At 43.4% G+C, this 9,477-nt stretch overlaps 1 protein-coding gene across 2 annotated transcripts in view; it reads left to right on the forward strand.

Moving 5' to 3' along the window:
• The window catches only part of ano8b (anoctamin 8b), a 37,268-nt gene that overhangs the window by 7,769 nt on the left and 20,022 nt on the right, over window positions 1–9,477 (forward strand). The gene's annotated exons all lie outside the window — the stretch shown is intronic.

Consider the following 9,477-nt stretch of genomic DNA (forward strand, 5'->3'; position numbering starts at 1 on the left):
TGAAGTCTTTAAAGGTTTCTGACCTCCACCCGTGTTTGAAACGATGTTCTGTGAGATGTGATGAAGCTCGGCCGTGTAGCGTGAGTCTGTACAGCCTGATGGGCTTGTGGGGTTGAAGAGTGTGTAACGAGGTCATTTTCATTCCTCGTTCTTTGTTTACGTCCTTTGTTCCTTATCTGAAAAACGTGAGTCAGATCTTGGCCGGTGCCTTTAATGTGAACTTGAATGTGGTGAAAGTCCACAGCTGAACAGGAACACACAGTTCCAGCTGTGATGGAGCAGAGGTTTCTTCCTCCTCCGTTTTTTTCTTTCTCCTTGCTTATCTTTACTCTTGAGTCTACATCATCACGATATATATATATAAAAGGACACAAACTCAGCGTGTCCTCTGCGGCTACGCGCCCTTTGTCTTCCTGGTAGCTTTTACTCCAGCTCGTTCGATGTGGAAAAGCGCGCTGAGGGACAGGATCTGCATTGCCACTGCTATAACACCCGTATGTGGCTGTGAGAGAGGGTGATCTCCCGTTTCCACGTTTCTCCTGATCACTGTTTATTCAGGCAAAGCAGCTGAGCGCCTAACGTTTGCTTTAAGGTCTTTGAGTGCGACTGTGTGGCCTCCTTCTAACAGAAGAGGATTCGCCAGCTCAAAGATGCTGCGACTTTGAATTAGGCCTCACGCCGACCATTTCCATGAGTTCAGCTACATCTGTTTAAACTGCGTTAGCTTCTTGTAGCGTGCACGGCGTAACCGACCATCCCAACATCTCTCTCTCTCTGCGCGCGCTGCCAGGCTAAATGAATTATGATGATTTGCTGCATTTCCTCCTTTTGAAAAAGCTGAAGAAATCAAAGCTGACTAAGTCATTAATGATATCCTCATGGGAGGAATGGTGTCGTTATGTCCAATAATCACTGGTTCCTCCGGGGTATTGATCCGACTCGGAGCCTCCTTTCCGGCTTTCCTGTCCAGGAATAGAGTATGGTACCATCGTACAGACAGAGCTCCATCACACTGACTGACTGTAGTACCTTTTCTCCAAATTATTTAATTATCCTCCCCTTATGCTTTCTGACATGAATAAAAGCGCCCAGTTTGCCCAGTGTTTACTGGGATCTCTGACTGCACCACAGTATCTGATTATCAAATGATTAATCGTGTTTTCTGATCTCCCGGGATGCTGGTAGGAGCTGGATCCTCTGAGTCATTGCAAATACAACGTCAGAGGATCTGACAACAATTCAATCAACCTTCCCAAATAGCTCGGTCCAACCGCAGTCCCACTGAAACGACTGCTAAACTCTAAGCTTAGTAAAGTCAGTTCCTTTCACGATAACAGAGCTTGTGTACTTTGGACACTAATGCACTAAAAGCTTTTTAAAAATGCATGAGTCTGTTTTCTCTCCGTGCCTCAGCTGTTCAGTCGTCCACACTCTGCACGATCTCTGAATAAAAGGTCGTGTTGTTGATTCTCCGTGAAACCATCACCAGCAGGACTTTGTCCAGATTTCACTTTGCACCTCATTTAGATAAGCTGATGGCTTTTACTAGAGGTGCAACGATACACAAAATTCACGGTTTGGTTCGGTTCTTTGGTGTCACGGTTCGATATTTTTTCGATACAAAAAAATATTCATGCCTTTTTAATTTGTCATTTATTAAAATTATAAATATATATTTTAACTCAAAAGTACAGTTTTTAAATTTAATGTTGCTGAAACAACAAAGTAATAAAAAAAATCTGATTGAGGAATCACTCATCTTTGGAAAAGAGAGTTTATTACAGAGAAATGGCTCTTTCAAAATAAAAGCTCTACTATACGCTTCTTCTGGGCTATATTCTCAGCAGCATATTAAACATATCAGGTCCCCATAAGGAGAATCACGTGCTAACGGCTGTCTAAATGACTCGTGTAAAGTTTGTAGCATGCTGCTTGTTGTTTTTGTCTGCTTCCACTTGTCTTTGCACTAGGATGATGTCGGAGTAAATGTGCAGTCATATTCGTTGTGTTCCCACTAGTGCTGTCAGCGTTAATCTGAAATGACGTTAACGCCACAACACGGCAAATCTCCGTTAACGAGCTACCGCGGATCGCCCCGTGCGTGGGGCTGGACGGTGTCAACAAGCTAACTGCGCTAATGCGCTAGTTCCCAACAATGTAATTGAGCATTGCGTGGCACATCCGACATGATGTTTTATTTTTGTCCATGACGCGCTTACCTTCAGGGTCATACTTCACCTGAAGACCAAAATAGTTCCAAAGGCCAGATCTGAATGAGGGTGGAGGAGGTTCAATTTGCCATGTTGCAACGAGCTTAGCTTCTGTCTTGCTAGCTTGCGCTGCGCTCAGTGGATCTGCGCTCGACAGTGCAGCCTAGGCGGAGTAGTCGAACGCAGATCCACTGAGCTCTCAACACAGACAGCATCGTCAGAAGAAAAGTTGATAAAATTAATAAAAAAATGTTGTATTGTTCGATACATATGCGTACCGAACCGAAAGCACTGTATCCAACGGTTGCAACCCTAGCTTTTACACACCAAGAACTCGTATCCGTGATGTTTGTGACGTGTCCAAACGAAGCGAATCGATGTGTTTTCTCAAATAACATCTCTGAATATTTTTCTTCCACGTCAAGCTCTTCGCCAGAAACTAACAACGTTGTCAGTTCTTAGCAAGTTTATTGTTTATTTTGTGATCAAATGTAGCCAGAACTACATCTAATCTGTCACTGAAGTGAAAACGTTGCTGCTCAGAAAGGCCCGCTTGCCCGCGTTGCCTTTTTGCCCCCCAGAAAAGCCTTCCTCCACACTGGCAGTTGTCCACTGCTCAACAAGGAGGTTTGTTTGCTTCACAAAGGCTGCTATTCAGTCCACTATATTCATCATCACCACTCACTTATTCATGATTCGTAATCCTTGCTTGACAATGTTCAGTTCATGCAGTTAGATAACCAGTCTGTGGTTGTCTGAAGGCGTGCTCTGCACCGACTGGGCACAAGAGGGATTCTGTTTATGATTATTACCTGATGAATGCACACAGCCCCTAGTTTTATATTGTAAACAACAGCCGAGGCCCTGCTTCTCTGCTTTTTCGCTGCGGTTGCTCATTTAAATTAACCAGCTAACCTGAAATGAACCAGCGATCAGCCCACTTGGCAGAAGAAAGAGAGTCGGAAATAAAGGCGTCACATTTAGAGAGACTAGGTTTGAAGTGCAGGGAAAAAAGTGATGTAAAGGGTAGAAAGACGCTGGGATGGGAGACGCCATGCTTTGATTATTCTGCCATGTGAGCGGTGGGGCTCTTTTCTTGCCTCGTCCTCTTGGCTCTCAGCCACAGGCGGCTCCAGTGTCATAAGCAATCATTGTCATTTTGAAGCCAAGGATGAGTCTCTGTTATCCTCCCTGCGTCTGTTAATGAGGAAACCAGAGTTCTGACATCCACGGGCATTCGCGTCTTTATCCCATTTGTCACAAACGTGTAACAAACACAGAAATCTTAATCCGAGCGACGTCATCGATGCGTGCTTTTATCTCAGGACAGCTCTCTGCACTTCTGTCTCTGTTGGAACCAATTTGTCACGAGTTTCAACAACATTTTATGGAAATTGCTTTCAATAAAACAACAGTATTGCAAATAAACACTGAGGGTTTTTTTCCTGAATATTCTCACGCTAAATATTTCATACTTGTAGTTTTGAATTAGATGTCCTAATAACTGTAATTCAGCATTAAATATGAATGTCCTTGGTGTCAGTGGAACACAGTCATTCTAATTTTAATCCAGCATCAGGAGACTGTGTCACTGGGTCAAGATAACATTAGATATTTTATTTATCCCATATTTGGAAAATGCTTTGGTGCAAAAACACGCTGCTAACACTAGCACGTTATCACTGTCACTATGAGTAGAAACGAATGAAGCTGCCTTTCCACAGTCAGTAGCTCTGCTCTCTGTTTGATGTGTCTGTGGCTGGAATTGAACCAACAACCTTTTACTTGTGCAGGTGTTGGAGATACATAAACTGGCTGATATATTGCTATCAGCATTAAGAACCGATGGGAGAGACACCATTCAACTATGTTATGAGCATTGATGTTGCGAGGTTTATCCACCAGAGGGCGCTCTACAGACCCCCGATGGCAACAACCAGGGACTGTTTAAAATATAGTGATAATTTAGCTAAGCACCATGTTTTAACAGGTATGCTGATATTAATTAAAAAAACCTCTTTACTCTTTACTTAATGACGACATGTTAAGATGTGGGAATTTCAAAGTATGAATCTTAGCTGTTGTAATTATTGTGTCTTAATGCAGCGGTCTCCAACCTTTTTTGCGCCACAGACCGGTTTATGCCCGACAATATTTTCACGGACCGGCCTTTAAGGTGTCGCGGATAAATACAACAAAATAAAACTAGTACCGGTACTGAAAAAAAGAAGATTTATTCATAACACACGTGAAAAGACCCAGGAAAACAGAGTTAACGATAAAAACGATAACAAAATAACGCTGAACACCGATAAAAACCCTGAAAACCAGACATTTCACACCTGAGCCTCAACTCTCGCGGTCCGGTACCAAACGACTCACGGACCGGCACCGGCCTACCGCTGTCTTAATGGGTCTTTTTCCTTCTGGTTGTAGTGCAACCAGCAGGAAAATGTCCAGGCTACGTAAAAGTTAAGAGGGGGTTGTACTGACGAATGTCTGTGGGTGGGAGTTTCATACCAAGGCTCCACCCGTGATTACTACTGCGCAGATCCTGGCTTCAAATTCAAGAAGGCGTCTCCCAGATCCGGGATATTTTTGCTTCATTTATACAAAATGGGAGGAGGTGGTATGGAAGCCCGTTTCCGCCACTAAAAAAAAAAAAGGATCCATAACTCAAAATTTCGAGTTATTTTCTCGAAATTTCGAGTTATTTTCTCAAAATTTTGAGTTAATATGTCAAAATTTCAAGAAAATAACTCGAAATTTCGACATATTAACTCAAAATTTTAAGAAAAGCAACTCGAAATTTCGAGTTAGCGCTGCCAATCAGTAATCTACGTGACTGACGTCATTTCCATGTTACCCGGAAGCTGAAGCCCTCAGCTACAAATGCTACAGCTAAGCTACCGGCATTACATCCAGTCGTGAATGCACAGATTGCTGAGTGTTTTCAGCCTGGCTTCACAAATGATGAAATCCCTGTGTTATTAGCTGAATCACATGGTGTTACTATCAGCAAACATACTTTAATTTGTTGGGATCCGTTTTTGAGTGCGCGGTCCTGCGCCATATGCTTCCGGGTAACAAGAAAGCGATCTCATTCACGTATATTTTTGATTGGCAGAGCTAACTCGAAATTTTGAGAAATGTAACTCGAAATTTCGAGTTATATTTCTCGAAATTTCGAGATAATAACTCGAAATTTCGAGATAATAACTCGAAATTTCGAGAAAATAACTCGAAATTTCGAGTTATGGATACTAGCTTTATTTTTTTTTTTAGTGGCGGAAACGGGCTTCCATAAGGTGGAGCCGCGTCATCCATGTTCTTTACAGTCATTGGCAACAACCAGCAGAGCGTAAAGGAATTAATCCACGACTTGTTTGAATTAAAACAGATTTAGTTTTAAACTGCATTGTTGTGCTAGCTAGGGACGGACTCACAAATAGCTACACGTAAAACAATGTCAGACAAATCTGTTTGTGGGCGGAGCTCAGGGGGCCACGTTCAAGTCTGACCTGGAGCCCGTTAGCTTTCACTGCTCCTCTATCCAAGGAAGCCGAAAATGTAAAAAAAAGTCTTAAAAAGAAAGAGATGTGTCTGAAAGAAAAAAATCTATCAGCTGATTTTAAATGATTAAATATGGGTGCTGAAAATGCTACATCAGCTCTAACTGTGAGCATGTTAGGACTTATCCCAAAGTACCTTAACATCCTGTGGTAACGGCTGTAAAAAGACGATGGCTCGTTGTCATTGGGCCTGGCCTTTTGAAACCTTAGCTGGTGCGTTTGTGTGTTTTAAATAAAACGGCGTGATCTTCCTCGCGTACCTTCAGTGATGAAGAAGGTTTAGGGTGAGGGTAATTTCGAAGGCAAGCTCTCTCGTAGTATTGGCTCCTGGAGCAGAGCACACTGCCTGTGTGAAGGCATCAGCCCTAAGAGCTCTGTGTACACAATGATGACAAATATCTCTTGAGACGACTGAGAGAGGAGGCAGGAGAGCTGAAGGAGAGAAACGGATAAAACGGAAGCATGGCGGGAAGGAGGGATTGATAGATTCTGCCTTGAGGGGCTGGAAAGAGAAGATTTAGATGGAGGAAAAGAGACGGTGGTGGCAAAAAGATATGAAGAGGAGAGAGAGCAGACTGAGGGGAAAGAAAGTGAGAGACTGCAGGAAGGCTGTGCTGCTTTGGGATGAGGGCCTTTCATATCCTCTAAACACATCTGTGTGTGCAGCTGCCAGAAGGACGTGGTGTACGAGAGTCGATGTCGGTGTCTGTACGTGTACCTTGCGGTACAGAGAGGTGGCCGCTGCGACAGCGATGGAGTGAGTCAGTGTTTGGGAGCAGGAGGAAACAGGACGGATCTGGTTTCTATCCCTTTCCTCGAGACGCGCAGGATCATTTTGTGCTCGGGCGAAATGATCGAATGTTTTATTTATTCCAAACGTCTCGGCGCCACGATTTGATTTGACGACTCGGTGTAAAAATGCTGTCAGTCTTTGTGTTGGGGTTACAGATCAGCTCTGGGTCCTCTGTGGCTGTTTGTGGACTCGTCTACACAGGATGGCAACAAGTCAGGAACATAAATGAAACTGTTGGGTGTTTGAACCCGATTAGGCTCGCTGTCCCACTTACTGATGTAATCGTTGTAACAGGGTCATTTGCACACTAGATGTGACAGTACAAGTATTTTCTGCCTGTTTTATATTTTGCCGTCCTTCCTCTGTCTGCTGGGAGCTGTGTCTGTCTCTCTGCCTTTATTACTTTATGTCTGTCTCAGGCTCTCTGTTGAATAGACGAAAACACCCAGTCTTCAGAAGCTCAATGCAGACTTTCAATAAGCTGATTTTACAGATTTCATCACCTGCAGCGAATCACCAAACCTGCTGTTTTCTCAGGATGTGATTTTTGAGGAAAATAATTCAGATTCACGGTGACAGAATCTCTCACGTGTAAAATCTTTGATAAAGACTACATAATATTGTTACAGATAGTTTATTATGATGATGAAGGCTGATTGTGTGTGCTTTCTTTTGATGCTTTCAGTTTAAATGAAACCTGTTTATAAGTCGACGCTTCACCGAACTTCCTCCTGTGTGAAGCACAGAAGCTATTACTGCTAAACCATAAATGTGTTCCTGGTTGTTACTTAAAGCGACACATTTTATTTCTGTTCGGGACGTCTGTGACCATATTTTCAGGAATGTGGTTTGAAGCGATGAGCTGAAAGTTCGTGAAGAGAAATGTGCGGTCGTCAAATGTCCTGCGGTTCATCATAGGACCTGAAAGCTGCAGTAAAAGTTTAATGAGATTTCTAAGGATGCTCATTAAGGACCTCTGTAGTTCTGCCACTCAAAGCTTTGCACCACAAGGTAAAAGCATCTTCGTTTAGGTTCATATTCCCACATTAATCAGCTTTATCAGTCGTAGGCTCCCAGCAGCTCTGGATGTTGGGGTCACATGACACCATGTGCATATTGGTCAAGAGTTGTCTGCCATATTGGAAATTATACAACCTCCAGTTGCTAGGTAAAGATGTGTCTTTATCAGTCGGTTGGGTGTGGCTCCTGGAGGTTGCGCCGGTTGCACAGAAGGTGCTGCAACAATAATCTGTGATTTCTTTACTTTGGAGCCAATTTTCCGTGTCTCTCTGTAAATACTCATGAAATATCCCAGCAGTAGTGAAACTTGGAAACGTGCATTTTTAGAGTAACTGTTTGTAAAGTCCGGCTCTTCCATTCAAACCGATGCAGCAAAACAGTCACTGGGAGGTTTTGGCCAACTGGTTGGGGAAGGCAGGTGGTTGCCAGGGGTTACTGTAGGCCTCTGTGACGAGCCTCACCAAACATTTTCACTACAACTGCCATCAACTTCCAGCAACCGCTGGCCAGCGCTTGGGGACTCATTCAGTCATTTTTCACTCATGATCAGAAATTGCCAGCCGAGCCGTCTGCAGGCTGTGTGGGTCCTTATTCACTTATTCGTTGTCACTTGTTTATTTGACATTGAAATGAGGTTTTCAAGGACTTCAAACTGAAACCTGCTTATTCAGACAGTTTAATGAGGCTTATTTTTCCATAGCACGTTCATTTGATCTTTTTCCTGAATGCACATCTTTTGGCAGAGAACAAAAAAACCTCATGTCTAACCGGACTGAGTGAGAAACGAAAGAACATGAATTATTTGTGCACAAACTCAATAACACATAAAAACATATTATTATCAGTTTGCTGGTTTATGGAGTTTGAAGGCTTAACTTGTGCTGTGACCATGTTTGGTACCTGATGGAGTCACTGTTGCCGGCTTCATTTCTCAGGCGCGCAGGTTGCTGCTTGCTTTCAGTCCCAGCTTTTATCCCACGTGGAAGAAAAAAGTTTAAACTTTAAAAACAAACGTGCTTTTACCTGGCAAAGCAAAATCTTTAAAGGAGGCTCAAGGTTACATAAATGGCAATCAGTTATCAAACGGCTCACAGAGAAGACACATCAGGTCTGCGACCTTCATTTAAAAGCTTTGCTTGACTTTCATGACTGAATTACACCCCATTAATCTCATACTTTATATCTCATGTACACACACACACACACACACACACGCGCACACGCAGACGTCCCAGAGAAACACTTCAGCGAGCGTCTCAGATCACAGAACGACGCCCTGCTTGTTATGTCTGCCTGGCTGCTGTCTGATAAGCCCCACAGCAGCTGCCTGACTCTGAAGGCCGTGAGTGATGCAGGATTCATCTGTACGACTGCGAGTCCTGGACCAGCCGAGTCCACACTGACCTGGTTTCTGTTACGAGGCCAAAGGGGCTTTCAAGCTCAGACTCACCGACCAAAATGACATCCGGGATCTTTTGTTTTTCTGTGTAGCTGCTCCGCAGTCTTTACCGAGATGTTGTTTAAAGATAAATATGGATCAAAAGAGTAAACAAACACACGACCCTCACTGCACAGGTCCTGTTTAATACCGTTATTATTTGCTGCTGTTTTACAAACCGTTACCGCAAAACACTCCAAAAATAGCTGCTTATCTGGCCGTGCTCTCATTTGTGCTGCTTGAAAATACATTTCTATGAAACTGACAACAACTTATTCCCAGAACATGAGAGGCGGGTTATTTCTATAGCAAAGGGGGGACGTGCAAACACAAAGCTGCAGCACGAGCCCGTCTGTGCATTCAAGCCTTGACAGGCGACGTATGAATCAAACATCGGGACACATGAAGTGAAGCTTTGTTGAATTGTTGAAACCAATCTGTTAG

This window comes from Pundamilia nyererei, unplaced genomic scaffold (assembly GCF_000239375.1).
Source record: "Pundamilia nyererei isolate P.nyererei 1_Seehausen unplaced genomic scaffold, PunNye1.0 scaffold00050, whole genome shotgun sequence".
Lineage (NCBI taxonomy): Eukaryota > Metazoa > Chordata > Actinopteri > Cichliformes > Cichlidae > Pundamilia > Pundamilia nyererei.